At 45.5% G+C, this 16,534-nt stretch overlaps 1 long non-coding RNA gene across 1 annotated transcript in view; it reads right to left on the bottom strand.

The window, feature by feature from the left end:
- The window catches only part of LOC138527816 (uncharacterized), a 96,806-nt gene extending 89,774 nt beyond the window's left edge, over positions 1-7,032 (bottom strand). The window contains exon 1 of the long non-coding RNA XR_011284052.1: positions 6,967-7,032. This is a non-coding gene — a long non-coding RNA (uncharacterized lncRNA). The remainder of the gene's footprint in view (positions 1-6,966) is intronic.
- Between the last annotated feature and the right edge of the window lie 9,502 nt (positions 7,033-16,534).

Raw genomic sequence — 16,534 nt, 5'->3', positions numbered from 1 at the left:
TGAAGAGGACACACACAAGGACAGGCCCGGTCGAAGGGGCAATGATCACGGACGAGACTCCCTAGAGCACCCCGCGCGCGGCACACGGCTGCGACACCGCATGAGTGTAAGTGAGAAGCCTGCAAAAGAAGAGCCTGAGGTGCCTCAAACCAAGACTTGTCCCCTTGCCAAGCCCTAACTGGCCCCCAGCACACAGCGTCCATATCGAAAGGTGTTCATCGGACATCAGACTCACTGGCAGCACATGTTATGCAGAAACTCCTGTGTAAAGACCTCTGACATGGGAAAGGAAAAATCCAGGAAAACCGGTACTCAAAGCAAAATTGATCATTTCACCACTGCCGCAGCGAATGCACCGGTAGAGCAAGACTGCAGTGAAACAATGGAGGAGGAAACAGGAGCAATCTCTCTGAAGGACATCATGGCAGCGATCGCCGATTCCCGTGCCTCCATGGAACAGAAAATTGATGGAATAAGCGTGGATGTCTCGCTGTTACGCAATGATCTCCAAAAATTGAGGTCCCGCACCGGTGAGGCCGAGCAGCGTATATCTGAGACGGAGGATGGACTAAGGAGCCTGGAGCAGCAACTCCACAGAACCACAGCCTGCCTGAAGGTACTGGAAGCGAGAGTAGACAAAGGAGAGGGCAGGTCGAGACGGAACAATGTACGCATCCTAGGCTTGCCTGAGCAGGGAGAAGGTGACTGCATGGAACTGTTCCTGGAACAATGGCTCATCGACCTGTTCGACAAAAAGAGCTTCTCCAAATTCTTCTCGATAGAACAAGCTCACCGAGTGCCCACGGGGCATTCCCCACCTGGATCCCCGCCATGCACAGTGGTGGCATGGTTCCTGAATTACAGAGATCGGGACGCATTGTTGCAAATGGCACGCACGAGGGGCTCGATCACCCATAATGGCTCCAGAATTGCCTAATTTCCGGACTATACAAGAGAAGTACAAAAGGCGAAGCAATCATTTGAGCAAATCAAAAGACAGCTGCACTCTCTAAACGTCAAATATGGCCTAATCTTTCCGGCCCAACTGAGAATTTTCCATAAAAGGACGACAGTCCACTTCACTGACCCTAAAGAGGCATGGAGATGGGCAAAACTACACATAGATGGCGACTAGAGACCGAATTGAAGAAGCAGACCCGTGCATCCTGGAAATCCTCCGGCCAGAGACTCCCCCCGGACCAGCCACCGAACCGTGATGACATTATGCCACCACTGGTGGGGGAGGGCTGAGGCGGGAGACAAGGTACAAGTGATCACCCAAAATGGCGGGACCCACGACGGAGGATCGGCATCGGATGGAAACAATGCAACAAGGTATTTGACACGGATGAGGAAACATATAGCGGCCGTTTCAGACACACGCACCCCCCCCTAGTTACGTGGGAACACTTGTAAAAGTTGTAGGGGTTGTTAACTGTTGTACGAGCAAACCATTGGCAAGCTCGGACTGATGTTCGGGCGACAGATACTTCATGTTGGGGCGGAGTATGGGGAGTGGGTAGGGGAGTTTGAAATTGCATCAGAATTTATTTGTTTAGTTCCTTATTCTAAAATGGCCTGTGGCTTCACTCGGGCCCAGACATTACAGCACACTATAGGTCGGGATCTGGCTCCCACCGGAGAGATAAAGTTCACTACCACACGACACACACAGCACAACCCGCCACGGCCAATGCCTATCTGATATGATGGAATCCAACAACAGGAATAACACCAAGTCCATTAAGATTATGACCTGGAATGTGAACGGGCTGGGAAGTAGCATTAAGAGGCGCCTTGTTTTACAACAACTAAATCGGCATGCGCCAGACGCAGCCTTCCTAACGGAAACCCACTTAGTGGGCACGAACTGAAACCTTTTCAAGCGATCAAATTACCGCATAGCATTGAACTCAGGCTTTTCCATGGGGGCCCGGAGAGTCCTGATCCTAATACACAGGCGATTGCCCTTCAAACTATTAACCGTTGCACAGGACACGGGAGGCAGATATGTACATATGACCGGGACTCTCTAGGGACGCACCATATCCATGTTATCCATTTATGCCCCACCAACCTTATTTACCTCCCTAATCAACGACTTAACACCTGTAATCACTGCAGATCCCTCGAGCTTGGTGATAGTGGGGGGAGACTTCGATGAGGTAATGAACCTGGAGCTTGATCGCACACATGCCCGCGCAAGAAACCCTTCCTCGCGCACTAAATTAGCCTCATTTACGGATGCCATGGGACTGAAAGATGTGTGGAGGCACCTACACCCTGACACGAGGGAATACTCGTTCCTATCTGGGGCACATGCCTCTTTATCAAGGCTTGACTACTTTTTTCTGCCAACATCTGAAATACACCTAGTAATTGCAGCGCAATTCCTACCCAGGGGCATATCAGACCACTCCCCACTCATGATAGAAATCAACACCGATAGACCGCCCCCCCACCTACCTGGTGGCTGAACAGTTACTACCTGGGTTTCCCAGAACTGTTGGAGCATGTACAAAAAACTACAGAATTGTACTTTGAAGTGAACAAACACTCTGTAGGCAGCCCAACAACTGTGTGGGAAGCATAAAAACCAGTATTAAGGGGGGAACTTATCTCCTGGATTGCGGCCCATAAGAAAAAACAAGCTAAATCAATCCAGGAAGCGGAATTGCGAGTGCAGAGGGCAGAGGCAACCCATATATCCCAAGGCCAACTGGAATCTCTCCGGGCATTGCAACTAGCACAAAAACAACTGCAGAACATCGCCCTCGACAACAACAAACAGGCGCACACAGCAATGCGGGCTAGAGTGTACAAAACTGGGGATAAAGCGGGCAAAATGCTGGCATGGCTGGAGAAGCGAGATGAAGGGCTCAGACATGTCAGGACGATTAGGGCACAGGGGGACACACTCTTAACAGCAGACCGGGACATCGCGGAGGGGTTCGCCTCCTATTATAGGGAGCTTTACAAAGCACCGACCTCCCCCATTGATACCACAATCCTAGCGGAAGTTACCCTTCCCTCTCTAACACCCAAACAAACTGCCCTCCTAGACACAAATATCATGGAGAACGAATTGTCCGCAGCCATAGCGGACCTCCAACCTGGGAAAACCCCAGGGCCCAACGGCTTCCCGGTAGAGGTGTGGAAAAAAATTGGCACAAACATAATTACACCACATCTATTAAAAATGTATGAAACTTCCCACAGCGAGGGATTCCTCCCACGAGACCTGAGACAAGCCACTATAGTGGTAATACCCAAAGCAGACAAACCCCCGGATAGATGCAGTTCTTACAGACCGTTTTCTCTCATCAACACCGAAACCAAAATCCTAGCGAAAACACTAGCTAACTGACTCCAGCCAATTATATCCTCCTTGATTCACCCGGATCAATGTGGATTCATGCCACAAAGATCCACGCGCATGAACATACATCGATTACATACAGCGATAGAAAACGCGCCCACCATTCAGGGCCCACTAGCCCTGTTGGCGGTAGATTTTGAAAAGGCGTTTGATTCGGTACACTGGGAAGCGATCTGGGAGATAATGCAAAGAATGGGATTTGGGCCCCAATTCATGAGCTGGGTCAAACTACTGTATAAAGCACCAACAGCAGTCACAAAGGTGAACGGTTATACATCGAACCTCTTTAAAATAATAAAGGGAACCAGGCAAGGATGCCCTCTGTCAGGCATGATATTCGTGATAGCAATCGAGCCACTCGCGATACTATTGAGAGGCAATGAGACATGGAAGGGCTTCCGCTGGTCGGAACGCTGGGAAGACCGGGTGTCCCTGTATGCTGATGACTTGCTTGTATATCTGTACGATCCAGTAAAATCCTGTCCCATAGTTACCGGAGTGCTACAAAAATACGGTGCCTTCAGCGGCCTACAGGTCAACTGGGTTAAGTTCATCCTGGTCCCGCTGGGGCAGGTAGAACTAGCGATACCCCCACAATGCCCCTATCAGGTTGAAAGGGAGCAATTCAAGTATCTGGGTATACTCGTCACAAATAATCTCAATGACTATGTCCCCAGAAATGTACACCCAGTGATGACGAGACTCGCAGAAGATTCCCAACACTGGGCATCCCTCCCCCTGGCGCTACTAGGCAGAGCAGCACTCTTTAAAATGATGTCCATGCCCCGACTCCTATACATATTACAAAATGCCCCACTTCACGTCCCCCCGAACGTATTCGGGAAAATAGATCAATCAATCCGAAAGTTGCTGTGGAATGATGGCCCCCCCGCATAGCACTTGCCACGCTCCAAAGATCCATTTGGGAGGGCGGAATAGGGCTTCCCCGGATACAGACATACTATTGGGCCAGCCAACTGACAATCATAAATGACCAACTGCACGGGGACAAATCCGCGCTGCATAACCGCACATTAGAAATTGACACTCCTGAAAACCCTGTCATGCAATATCTTTATAGGAAAAGGGCCCGTCCAAACATCTCCAATATGTGGACACACCTAACCCAAATCTGGGCGGACGCACACAAATTTGTGGGATGGGGCAACAAGCTGTCGCTAGCCCAACCACTGTGGAACAACAGAAATCTCTCAGGTGTATACAATCTCCCCAAATGGCTGCTCTGGTCCCAACATGGAACACTAACAATGGGTGATGTTGTGAGAGAGGGCATCGTAATTCCATTCTCGGAGCTGGCGCTCAACCTCACACTTCCCCAAACTGAACAATATCATTATACTCAGTTGCAAAACGTACTACAAGGCAATCTCCCTGATATGACCGCATTGCCGGAATTCACCCTAATAGAAAGGAACCTCATCCCGGAACGAATCACTCAGAAAGTGACGTCAGTACTGTATAGTGCCATAACTTACTTTGGCACGACAGAATTGCGAGCTCTACAGACCAAATGGGAGACTTATGTGAGTACAATACTGCCGGAAGAATGGGTTATAGCTCTGATGTTTCCTAGGGAGGTAGCCATATCGTCAAGGCTCAGGCTGATACAGTTAAAGATACTACATAGAGTATACTATCCTAGAGTGGCTCTCTACAAATGGGGAAGGGTAAATGACCCAAGCTGCCTGCGATGCAAGACAGAGGAAGGTACCTTCTTTCACATACTCTGGACATCCACACACATTCAGCAGTTCTGGGACGCATATTGCAACGAGCTATCCAGAGTCCTAGGTAAAGAGATCCCCAGAGATCCTAAGCTGCTACTGTTGGGAATAGACGATGAAGTCGACCTGTCAAAATATGAAAAACTTTTTGTGTTCACCACTACCGCACTTATCAAAAGAAACATTCCTCAGAAATAGGGGTCGGAGGTGACTCTGAGTTATGTACAATGGACAACAGACGTAGACATCTGTGTTGCAATGGAGCACAGGGTATACACGGCCAGGATGTCCGGCCAAGGCGCAAAAGTTATGGCAAAAATGGGAAGATGCCCACTGAAAGGTGACTCTGTATGAGCGAATAAGAAAAGAGAATGTGGCGCCCCTCGACATCCAGGGTACCAATAAAGTGGGGAAATCAAATGTAGCTCCTGTGAAGAGGCAGTGAACTCAATTTTGAAATGTTGTCTGTAATAACGGTGGGAAACAATCAATGACCTGTATCGACAGTGTGCTTATGTTGTTTGTTTGTCTCAAATCAATAAAATGTTTTATCAAAAAAAAATATCGAGAAGGTTGCCATTCTTGAAAGACTTCCGGGGAGGGGTACAGGTCAGAGGTATGCCCTTCGGAGGTGTAGGAGGAGCCCGAGAGGGAAGGAGAAGGCAAGGTAGCCAAGGAGGAGGCAGAGGGGGGAGGCGAGGTCGCTACGGAAAGGGGAAAGGTGACAGCAGGAGAAGAAAGGAAATTGATGAGGCACAGGAAGCGTCTATCAAAGAGGAGAAGGTTGGCCTGAGGGCCTTGGACCAAGACTGTCCCAATTGAGTAAACATGAATTATGATCTTAGAGGAATGGAAGAGTCCAGGAGGGCGTCCCAACGGGTGCCACCATTAATGGGAGAAGAGAAGAAAGGCGAGAGCACAGAGATCATATGAAGGGTCCATAGGTCTGGCGAAGGAACAACAAAGAGGATGTCGGTGAGAGTTTCCTTAGAGGAGGCACTGGTGTAGGTGTCAGCGATAAGGAGGCCTGGGTTGGAGACCAGGATGTCCTTTTTAAACTTCTTCCTACCAGATTTAGTGAGGAGAGCAGGATAGTCGATGGTGAAGCAGTTGGAGATGATAGAAGAGACAGAGAACACCATAGAGTCGATGGGAGAGGAGAGAGGTGGAGGTACTAGAGCAGGACACTAGAGTAGGCAGGCGAGACAGCGAGAGTCAAGCAGGTTGCGCAATAGGACAAGATGACGAAAATCAGGATTAAAGGAGCTTACAGAATACACATTTTAAGACAGGAGAGAAAACACACCTACATTTGAGAATCCGGCATAGAGGGAGGAAGGCCTAGGTTTCACATGTAATTTTAAATACTGAGACAGTGCATATTATAACATGAGAAAAACACAGCAAAATTTAAGAATCATGAATAGAGGGAGGAAGGCTTAGGTTTCATAATGCAAATTGTATAACGGTACTGATACGGTCCAATTTCAAAACATCAGGTGGCAAACCATCTATAGGAACAGGGTAGACAGAAGGGAGGTGTCAGACAGCAGGCGTCCCCTGCGCACACCTGCAGACACAGGGAGCCGCCAAGTAGGAGCCATCCTTTGCCTAGGGGCCCTTAGCCGCAGGGCTGCCCTGGGGAGGTCAGGATAAAGGAGGGAGAAGCGAATTAGGAGCGGGTGGGCTGGATGGGAGGCGGGTGGGAAGGAGGGGGGAGAGAGAGGGAGAGAAGGAACACGGAAGGGGAACTGGAAGCAGGCAAAAAGGGCTGCACACGGACGAGGGGCACCCGCGGCAAAAGCAGTAGTTTAAATTGAACAACAAACAAGATTACAGTACCTCTGGGGAGCTCACCAGATGGAAGATGACGGTGCTGCACTCACCCGCTCTGCCAGCATGTAAATGATTGGTTTGGGCATGCTCATTGCATGGGGGCATGCCAGTCCTTTTATGTCTGACACAAGACAGCCAACTGGCAACTTAGCGTAAGGCACCTGGAGCTCATGGCTGAGGTTTGCACTGTTAATGAAAGGGTTTTGCAGGACTCTCAGGTCTCTAGCCTGGTGCGCAGGAAGATCCAGTAGGTGGTGGTGCACTGAGATGAGCAGGGCAAGATACATGAAGAAGAAGTTACAAGGTGGGTGCCCCAGTCTCCAGAGGAAGGGTGTGCTGGGTGAGTGTACAATTTGTGGAAGACACAGTATCAATCAGGGAGGAACAGTTCACAAGGCTACCCTACACGAAAGGTCGATTGGGCATGGCTAGGCTGCAGAAGGCAATGGGAAGGGGCGGAGGGATGCAGAGGTGCATTACTGACAAGTGATTCCATAGGCACGCAATTGCCAGTTTCTCACCATCAGGTAAGAGGTGCCTTTGGAGAGTTGCTATTAATGGCAGGCGGCTAAGCAGCTGTGAACATGTGATGACCACAGGCGCCTCTCCGGTTTGCTTTGGTAGATCAGTCAATTGATGGAGTTGTGAGGGTCACTGAGAGGTGGTTTGCCTTATGGATTGAAGTAGATGACCTCTGGAGGCCCTAGAAAGCAGCTGTACGGGGGGGGGGGAGGAGGCATGATGTCTAAATTAGTTTTAGATGGGTAGTGGATATGGTCGGCTGCCCTCTCACACAGTGCTGTCTTGTTGCAGTGGGTCCTTTTGCATTGGGTCCTTTTTAAAGTTAACCATCATTGAAGGAGGATGAAGATGAGGTCTGGGCAGATGCAGGAGACATGCTGCAGGTGGAGACAAGAAGGTGTATTCCAAGTAAGGGTGGTACACGTTTCTTGGTTCAGGTTTTAGACATAACATTCTATGTGAGATCAACCAGCTACCCATGCATATAGCATCACCCTGACATTCTCTTACAAGCATAGAGGATGAATGGAACTCTAAGGTCTGGCTCCCGAAGCAGGAATATGCCAATGTATGGCAAGCCAAGCTTCTTCCCTCGACTGCTACAGTAGCGTATTCATGAAGTATAAAAGCCTCATAAGATAATTGTGTTAGACAATCATACAGTAGTTGCCTGGCTGGATTATTGGTTAACTGATGTTAGTAAATGAAAGGGAGTTTCAGGGCCACATGTAGCAAACAATGAGAAATCCGTTCAGCTAGTAAGTCACATTTCTTTGACGTGAAGGTAATTTAATTAATTTACCATTACGATATTAACTATTCACGTAAGATTAAAACGTAAAGCAAAATAACACGTTTAGCAAATATATCAGTGCCTATGGAATAGTCCAACAAAGGTGCCTGTGTGAGGGCATAAAGGCACAGCTTCTATCAGCCTTAGACAGAGCCTCGTGCAAGAGCACATGGTAACCAAGAACTGCAGGAGGGAAACAACTTGGAAACAGGTTTTATCATGCTACACTCCCTGTCTCTGGAAATAATGCACGATACAGATCACACTGTCCCCTCCAAGCTACATTTTCGGGAGGGCCCTTCAAAGAACATCTCCCAAATTGATGAATGCTCCTCTCAACCCTACCTCTCTTCCACCCACAGATTTACTGAAAAACACATAAGTATTGCACATAAAACATAAATGGGCTTTAAAAGGATTCTCCTTGCCGCCCTTAAGCCAGAATCAGTATAATAACCTGGTGCCAAAATACCCTGCACCTTATAATGTATAATGCGAATGAAGAGGGGGGGGGGCAGGGATTACTAGATACAGGTAAGATACATACACATAGTCATGAAAGCGTTGCCAAACTATGGAAAGAACACTGTGTTTTTCATGTCTCACTCCTAGTGTATGGGACCAATCCTAACAAGGAACTATTACTAGACAGAACTGGTAGATACGGGAGAAAGGAGGGTTACAACGCCTGGCTGGCACATGATAGTCAGTCAGTGAGCTTAACATAAACAAGGTAACAGCACTGGACCAAAACAGCCTGTTAAGTATTAGGGTTGGGCTCAATCCATACATGCACAGGCCAGCTGTGGAGCCACGTAGTTTAGTCCAGGAAGGCTTTATTGTACATATACACATTTGTATAGGTTCCAGTTCCTTGCAGCATGTACATCACAGGTTCAGGTAGACACAAGTGGACATTATGAGAACAGACCCACACTCCCAGCTCAGGCCCCCCAACTGACATACATACAACAGCCACACACACATTCACTCAGCATTCTCCTGAGCTGTCTATCATGCATACATCAACATTCCATCAAAATGCACTCCTGGCCAGTGATACAATACAAGACTGACTTAAATTACAACATCTGCCTTCCATAACCAATCACACACCACAACATCTCCCATCCATACAGAACCGCACACACAACATTCTTAACCACAAACAACAACCTTCCATCCAGATCTGCCACTCCCGAGACACAGACTCTGCCACACTCTGGCACAAACACCCAAGGTTATCCACAAGAAACTAATCACAACAAAGAGGCGAGGAAAAAAAACGGGGGGGGGGGACAACGGATTGCCCAACACCAGACCCTGATGCATCGTAAAACGCTGATGCAGACCCAAAGCGAAACATTGCCACAGAAGTCCACAAACTAATACACTGGGAATGTGGTGTCCATAACAGAAACAACAAACACAGAAGGGGCACATCATCCACCAACTTCCACCCTCACATTGAAGACACAAACAGCTGCAATCGGCTCCCACTTATCGCCCAATTTCTACCATCCCACCAGAATATCAACCACCAATGTACTAGTCAAACGCTCAAGCAAAACTTCAAACAACTGTGTATGCAACTATCACCAGCATCACCAAAAATCAAACACTAACACCTCACTAACATTGCATGCACTCAACACTACACTGAAACATACCAAAAGGATGGTGGAATGAGGCAGCAAAGCAACGCGTGCAAGCAAACCTCTCACAACAGGTGGTGGTACGCCACTTCCAACATGACCACTGGGAAGCAAACCATGTTCATCATCCATACTCACCCACACCACATACATCCAGTGCAATCATACACACATGCATGCACCATACACACTGCACACACCCTCATCATCACAAAACATATAACAAATTCAACAAATAAGGTGCCTCTGGCAGCACCAGTAACCAACTATAACTATCTTATTTAAATAACAAAGAAAGAAACTAAATTAGAAAAGTTGGACAACATGTATACAATCTAGCTAGCTTTTCTATACATGTGCAATTATACACAACTCTATACCCAGCATAGTGCACTGCAACTGCTTTTCCTTTTAAATCCCTATGGACCTTTTAACTGCTCTAGTCCATGCATTTTTACTTTCCCATTTCATGCATTTCAACTCTTCACAGTTCATGCACTTTTAAGGTTCCTATTTAATACATTTTTATTCAATGACTTATCCTGGCCTATTCATGCCAACTCTTTGAATATTTCCCAGTAAATGCACCATTTACAAATTACTTTTCCTGGCCTGTGCTCGGCCAACTCTATGCACAATCTCCAACTTTTTCCAGACATGCGCCATTTACCACTTTACCTTTTCCTGGCATGCGCACAATTTACAAATTCACCTTTCACTTGTACCTACTTTTCCCTTTTTTACTGCTGATGCACACACCTGTATGGCATCAGCTCAACTTTAATTCATCTCTGGATGCAAATGCTACACTGTGAGGCCGTACTACAAATAGCCTACATGCACAGTACTAGACACACTTCGTCTAACAAATAATCACTGCTGGATAGCGATAACGCAACATGATAGAACATTTGGGACCACAACACTTAACACCAGGTCACATGACAACGACCCAACATCAAGCATTTCAAATTCTGGGTATCACCAGAACCCTAAAACTGCAACAATCAATAGAATTTCCAAAATCGAAAACACGTTTTTTTCCACTTCCCAAATCTTTTAAATTAATTCACACATGCATTCTGCGTTATATAATTTCCAAACATTTTCAAATAACGTAAATCCCAATCAACACCCATATTCATATTTGAAATAACTTAATGTCTCTTGATTGAAATGGTGCTGCAACCGTCCACTATGGTACAAGCATGTTTTTAAACATAACACGATTCAATTACTGTTGAAATGTCTTGCAAGCTGCACATATCGTTGTGCGTAATCCACAAAATACATTCATTTCCAAAAGCTAAACTTGTCTTTCAACAATGAAACCACAATATTCACAGCATAGCGTTCTTCCTTGCAGCAGAATTAAATAAGTGCCTCACAGCAGTGTTTTTACAATCTACTCGCCTAAATTAAAATAAAAACAACCAGCACACCTTGAAATGATTTCCAAGAAGAAAGAAAAGAACAGTTACTGTGGCTCCTGGTCGCTGCTCATGTCATTAAACCAAGTCGTAATTGCCCACATTACATGTCAGCCAAAATCAGTATCTCGGCGTAGCTGCGAAACCTGTATTGTACCTTTGGAAGTTTACTGATGCACCCCTTTGTATTTCAGCGATGCGCATGGCGGGGTGCAGGCGCTTTCATTTCTTTTGCTGCTACAACATTTTTTGTTCTGTTTATCAAAGGCTTAACAATCTGCAAACAGCGCAATAATAAAAATTCCATGTTCCATTCTTCCAATGTACACACAAATCAACGTGTGTCCTCACTCAGAGAATGTTGATAAATTCTCTTTTCCAATGACCAATCTTCTGGATAAGAGCAATGGCTGATGGCCCGGGCCCTGATTCATGCGTTCCAGCCCAATGGCATGGTTGGAACGCAGGGCCACTGTTGGGTGCCTGCTGCCCAACAGCCCCCATGGACTAGCACCAGGCCCAAACCCACTTCTACTGGCCCCTGCTTCCACATTCCAGCATAGGCCTGAGGGGCTGCAATACTCCGCAAATCGGTGCTAGTGCTGTTGATCTCCAAGCAATCCCAATACATCAGCAGAATGCACGTTGCGGTCGCCACAACACAAGTGAAATGATTTTCACCCTTGTTTTTTTTTCTCTTGCTCTCCTCATGACTGTCGGAGCGCTGAAGCTGGTAGCCCGCATATGGTATCCAGTTAAAAAAGTCGAAAACATTTGGTTGAATGCAAAAATGTCGGGAAAAAAAATGTCGAAAATAATGTTGAATGTTTTTTTTTATTTGTATGTTTTTTTGGGGTTTAGCTAGTAGAAATAAATTGTAAATAAAATAAAAAAAATGGGGGGTTAGGGGGGAACCCCCATTAAAAAAAAAACAAATTTTAAATATTTTTTTTGACATTTATTTTTTCAACATTTTTGCATTCAACATATTCACTATAAACCCCTGCATGCACTACCACCCTTTGCTTTGTGCCACACTATGCTCCCATGGGGGAAATGTTCTGGGTGGGAACTGCTGCTGGGGGCCTGGTGCGGGTTCTTGGATATCCTTGTCACCAATGTTAAGTATTAAGGTTGGACTCAATCCATACATACACAGACCAGCTGTGGAGCCATGTAGTTTACTCCAGGAAGGCTTTATTGTACATCTATACAAGTGTAGAGGTTGCAGTTACGTGCAGTATCACAGGTTCATTTAGACACAAGTGAACATTAGAGGAACAGGCCCACCGGCCATCCTTTTACTCCCAGCTCATGCCCCCCAACTGACATTCATAGAACACTCACAAACACATTCACTCAACATTCTCCTGAGCTGTCTATCATGCATACATCAACATTCCATCAGCATGCACTCCTGGCCAGTGAAACAATACAAGACTGACTTACATTACAACACAGCCCCCACTGAACTCAGAATCCCATTCAGAAACAAGTGATACAATGTTTAATTTGTTATAATGTTGCTTAAAGGCAAAGAGGGAGCGTCAGTGATTTATTATTTACAAATAAATATTAAGAATCACTGGTTCCTTCTAAAAATCCCATCCAATTAATATTATGGTACAGGAAGACCTCAGTGCCCCACTATTCCCTTACAAAGGGGACAACAAATGAAGAATACAAAGAACATAACAGGAACCTAGGACCCAGTGACAAGTTGCCACAGCACTGGATGTGCTATATTCTGCTCAGGAACAGTGGGAGAACAGTGAGTTTAGGTTCAAAATATAGGTTGGGCTATTCACTGTTGGGACCTCTGTAGAGAAGGAACCCACACCAATAATCCAGCAGAGGTCCTGCTGAACCAAAAGAGCAACAAACAGGAGACCTGAGTGTGCTACTTTTAAGGCTGAAGCACCAATATCCACAAAGAAGGTGAAAGGAGCACAGAGCACCTGACCAAGGTTCTGGGACAGCTCAGGGCAGAAGGAAAGGGCAGCTAGCCAGCACAAAATGGTCCCACAATGGGTAAATAAGAGGACATGACCCAGGCCATCCCACAGCAGCATACCACCTGACTTGTAAGAGGATTCAATTCAACACTACAGCTAAGTCAACGCCTAGTCTATAATACTGAATGAAAACCCTTATTGATATAACTTTATGTCCAGTTCATGCGTTCTGGATGACTACCCCTATATAACACCCCTCTCTTGGAATCCTCCTGACCCCACTGAGCCAAGAAGTAGTTCTGTTTTGCAAGTTAAAAGGTTTAATTGATCATTTAAACAATATATATATATTACACTTTAGAATAAATTAATAATTGAATAGCACACTTAATCTGATATGATAAAGATTAACAACAAAGAATCTGGCACTAGCACACTTCTTTATAATCACTAAGGAGTTGACATGAAATGGATAAGATAGCAACAATACTTTTATGGTTTCAAATGGATGCAATGTGGAATGAAATGCAGTAAAGAAAATAACTTGATAGGATTGCAGCAAAAGACAATGTAATCACTTTCTTGGACAATTCACCCCCCCTTTTATGCAATGCAGGGAAATGGAAGGAAGGCACACAATTCTCAGAAATGCAATTCAAATGTAATTCAGTTCACCCCAGCAACTTAGACTACGGAAGTTGAAAACACAGGCCCAAATGCTTTTAAATGTGCTGGAAATGAAGAAAAAAAATATGCTAAAATGCTTTTAATTCCCTCTAGAGGTTCAGGGTGAGTGAAATCAAGTTAATATTAGTCCAGGCTCACTTTAGCAAGGATCTAGGGTGTAACTAGCAGGTTAAACAAATTTTTGGCAAGTGAAAGGCAAGCAGCAGCAGATTTTTACACGTGAAGAAATTTGCAAATCGCGGCAAAATGTCAAATCGCGGCTAAATTTGCGAATGCGCCGAGCGCGATTACAGAGGAACTACAAGGACTATCACTATCGTTTTGGGGTCCTAAGACAGCCTAGGATCTCAGCTTTCAGAGGAAAGTTACTGCAAGTCTCTAGCACAAACGGTCGCGGAGATATGAGCGATTGAATAAAGGTCGTTTTTCAGATTGAAATTTTAAAGTTCAAAAAGACAAGTGCAGCTTGCAACTAGAAAATGACAAGTGACAGCTTTGCAAATGACAGGTGACAGTTAGGAGGCAGTTCTACTTAGATTAAAATAGCTTGGATTATATTATTTTAACTAAGAGATTGGTTCTGCACAGTTTTCTAGGTACTCACACTATATTCTTGAGTGAAATGGACCTCGCCACGGATCTGGTCAGGTTTTAAACTGGACTCTGGTCTCTGCACTTCACAGTGATCTGGGTCTGCTCTCTCTGGTTCTGCTAACAGTGGTCTGGATCAGCTCTCTCTCTGGATTCTGAAGATTGAGGGATTTAAAGTCTGGATCTTTCTGCACAGCTTTCTCTAAAGGTTGATGGAGGTAAAGTATGGATTTTCCAGCAGAGCGTCCCGCAGCAAATGGATTTGAAGGTCTCTATCTGTCCTGTCTCTCTGCTTTTATGTGTTTTTAAAATGGGTGTGTGTGAGCAGCATCGCTAGCCAGCCCCTCTCCACTTATCATTGGCCAAGCTTTCATTTCTCCCCTGATTGGGGGAGCTAAGTTGTGTCAGAGTGATGTCATTTTACAGCCTGCAGAAAGTCCACTCCTCCTGTCAACTTACACACAAATCTAGATTTGAACCAAATACATATTTGCAGAGGTACATATTGTTTTAAAATTACACGCACCCCTCACATATCACAGGAGGTATCCGCTGTTCAAACTCTGCTCTTCCTGGGAGCTTGCATTCAGAAATGGCAATATTTTGCACTTTTTTAACTGGTTTGCGATACCGTACATTACCCCAAATTTACACACATGTGCGCAAGGAGTATGGACATTAGTTGATGAAGTGTCAGATTTTTCACATGCACACATTTTGAGTAATATCCTCTTTTCCGCTAAAACCCCCCTGAACATGCCACCAGTTCGAAAAACCTCTTAAAATGTGGGCAGAAAAATCACAAGAATTATGGTATCATTTAAATAATTTTCACAAGTCCGTACTATGAGTTATTCATCTTTTTCTAAAACCATATTCTGGCTATAGAGGTGTGTCTTTTCAGGTCACATGGTACAGAAACCAGTCTTTCCAGTTTCTGCCAAGCTCAGAGACCCTGCCACTCCCAGCTTCTGCCAAGAGGAAGCTGTTTTACGACATCTGCAATAAAACATTTGCCTGAGTCAGGACAGGGCTTTGTTCGGAGCTCCTGTATTCTGTGGGGCTCCCCTTAATTCAATTATCAGAGAGATGGCATATCCTTAGTGTGGCCAGCAAAAGGCAGATAGGCCTGGGAACACAGCTATGACTCAAGTTTCACTCCTAATGGGGGTGGCTGGTGGGCAGAATCCAGTTCCTTAAGCCAAGTTTCAGATAAAATGTCACTTTTTGTTCCCCAGTTTCTGCATTCAAATAAAACTAAACATTTTTACATATGCAGCTAGAATGCTGATTCTAAGTTTAAAACTATGACATTTAAACAATTTCAACCTATGTGACACTCAAAAGTAGGTCACTCAATCAATTTGAACATTTAGATTTGTAGTGTCTTTCAGTCCAAATTTACTTAAACTGCTGAAATCCACAGCTCAGCCAGTCTTGTTATACACCTTCAAGTCACTTCAGAATATAACTTTACATTGGATCCACCTCTCAGTAAGTCTTTCTTTGGCATGTTTTGGGTTCATTTATTCAGTTTTCTACAAAATCTGGTGGTTTTAAAACGCCGGCTTTTGGATAGTGGTGAGTACTGGTACTGCACCCCTTTTTGGGATTTAAGAAAATGAATTCCCAACAGTTGTGGGTTTGCTTTTGGCAATCAGCATTGCCACTCCCAATGGTTTCAGACTACTGTGTGGGTAGTCCAATGGTGGTTTTAGGCAGCGTCCTTCTGTGCCCATAACATCGGCAAAAATGAGTGGCAGCCTATTCTTCATGCATTTCCCTGTGCATTTTCTGGGAAGCTCTGGCCATCATGATGTTTTCCATGTCAGTACTGCACAGTTTTGAGGAAGGGCTCGGATGCATGGGTAAATACATCCCACAAGCCCCCCTTCTTGCGATGGCCATCTGATCCTTCACTGGTGGGACCCGCAAGATCTG

The sequence above is a fragment of the Ambystoma mexicanum genome, chromosome 7q, assembly GCF_040938575.1.
Source record: "Ambystoma mexicanum isolate Mex_15411 chromosome 7q, UKY_AmexF1_1, whole genome shotgun sequence".
Classification (NCBI taxonomy): Eukaryota; Metazoa; Chordata; class Amphibia; order Caudata; family Ambystomatidae; genus Ambystoma; species Ambystoma mexicanum.
This window is presented reverse-complemented; position numbering and strand designations above follow the sequence as displayed.